The 2339-nt window shown below is 38.3% G+C and overlaps 1 non-coding gene across 1 annotated transcript; it reads left to right on the forward strand.

Moving 5' to 3' along the window:
- Positions 1–722: 722 nt before the first annotated feature.
- On the forward strand, positions 723–829 carry LOC127099649 (small nucleolar RNA R71). Its single transcript, XR_007794129.1, has one exon. It is a non-coding gene; the product is annotated as a small nucleolar RNA R71 (small nucleolar RNA).
- The last annotated feature ends 1510 nt before the right edge of the window (positions 830–2339 follow it).

Here is a 2339-nt window from a genome sequence, read left to right on the forward strand (position 1 = left end):
CTTGTGAGATTTGTGTTTCCAACATTTTGTTGTGGATGGCTAATGCGTCTACCTTGTATGCTAACTACTTGATTTGCTCACTAGTGTGTATGTTTTAATTTAAGAAATCTTTATTTGTTTGGGCTTGGGTAGCTATAAAGTTTTCCATCATTATTTCTAAGTTTGATTTCCTAGGAGCATTTTGAGTGTTTGTGGCAGCTTTTTGATACCCTGGTGGTACAACAGGTGCTTGATTAGGTGCATACAATGCATTATTGTTTTTGTATGAGAAGTTAGGATGGTTCTTCCAACCTGGGTTATAGGTATTTGAGTAGGGGTTTCCTTGAGCATAGTTCACCTGGTCTGTGGAAGTTCCTGTCAAGAGTTGACATTCTGGGGAAGTATGCCCTTAAACTCTGCATATCTCGCAGTTTGGTGCTGCGGCAGCCACAGTGGCTATTGGTGTTATGGTCAAGCTGTCTATCTTCTGAGTCAGGGCATCTACCTTGGCGTTGACATGGTCAAGACTGCTCAATTCGTACATGCCGCCCTTCGGTTGAGGTTTTTCTATAGAGGTTCTTTCGCTTCTCCATTGGTAATGATTTTGGGCCATACTTTCAATGAGTTGATAGGCCTCATTGTATGGTTTATCCATCAATGCGCCACCTGCGGCGGCGTCTATTGTCAGTCTTGTATTGTACAAGAGACCGTAATAAAAGGTGTGGATTATCAGCCATTCTTCTAGACCATGATATGGGCATAACCTTATCATGTCTTTGTATCTCTCCCAAGCTTCAAAAAGTGATTCATCATCCTTTTGTTTAAACTCGTTTATTTGGGCTCTTAGCATAGCCGTCTTGCTAGGTGGGAAATATCAGGCTAAGAAGACTTTCTTCAACCCGTTCCACGTAGTGACAGAGTTGGATGGTAGAGACTGGAGCCAAGCTCTAGCTCTATCTCTTAATGAAAATGGGAAAAGACGAAGTCTTACAGCTTCTGAGCTGACACCATTATCTTTCATCGTGTCTGCGTATTACAAAAATACTTACAAGTGTAGGTTCGGGTCCTCCGTGGGACTACCTGAAAACTGGTTTTGCTGTACGAATGATGATAGTGAGGGTTTTAGTTCGAAATTGATGACTTTGATCGCAGGGGCAACAATGTTGTTATGAGGTTCATCTTGTGAAGGGATTGCATAATACTTAAGAGAACGGTTTTGCACTTGTTCGTCCATCTCTGGTTGAACAACTGATTTAGAAGTAGGAATGTTAAGGTCAGGAAGATTTAGCTTGATACGATGTTCTCGTATCAAGTCTCGTATCCGGCATTCTACACTAAGATAACGCTCGGGTTCGTCGAGTTGTAGCTTTAATTTCTCGCCTTGAGAGAGAGTACTTGGCATACACTCGACATATGTAGAAAGGGAAAAAGAATTCTTTTCCTTAGTCTATACTGGGTAACACTAGAGTTACGATATCAACTAAATTAGTCCTCGACAACGACGCCAAAAACTTGATTGTGACTTTGGTAAGTCTATGTGAATCATGATTGTAAGTGCACAATCCTATCGTGTAGTTTTAAAGATTATCGGACCCACAAGGACTAATAATCGAATGTATCGTGGTCTAATGTTACTATGTAAATCTAAGGCGAATGATTGTTCTAAGATTGGAGGGATGAAGAGAAATAACTATAAAATAGAATAAAGATAAAAATATAAGATATAGGGGATATCGGTATGCAGTACATCAAACCTCGGGGGTTCGATATATAGTTGGTGTAATCTTATTGGTTAAAATATTCTTCAGTAGAAATTATTTATAGAAAGGACTTAGTCTCACACTCTCGTTTTTATTGACTCTGACCATACTCCTAAACCAGAATGCTTGGCTCTCGCGATCTCATTTTAAATTTAAAAGTATTTTTTGAATATAGATAAAGTCTAATTAATCCTAAAGCGCTCTCGTTGTGTTTATGATTAATGCCTAGTTTCAGCTATCTGGTTAAAATCTCAAACTCTCGTTCTTGTTGACCGTAACCTTAGTTTGTTTTGTACTCTTGTACGAAAAATAGTTTGATTAAATTAAGAATCTAAAATCGGAAAAATAAGTTTTAATAAAAACTAACACCAATTACTTATTGAAACCCATCATTTCGCTGATCTTTACATACCGATCCCTAAGGGTTTAGCCAGACATAGATTCGGTGACAGACATGGCAATTGGGGAATTAAACATACAGTAAGGCATAAATAAATAAAACAGTAAACAATAATAAACCTGGATTACAATTTAAGAACTGGAATTGAATCTTGAATCTTCGATTAAATAATTCTGGCAGACTTTGGCAATGAATACCCC

The sequence above is a fragment of the Lathyrus oleraceus genome, chromosome 6, assembly GCF_024323335.1.
Source record: "Lathyrus oleraceus cultivar Zhongwan6 chromosome 6, CAAS_Psat_ZW6_1.0, whole genome shotgun sequence".
Lineage (NCBI taxonomy): Eukaryota > Viridiplantae > Streptophyta > Magnoliopsida > Fabales > Fabaceae > Lathyrus > Lathyrus oleraceus.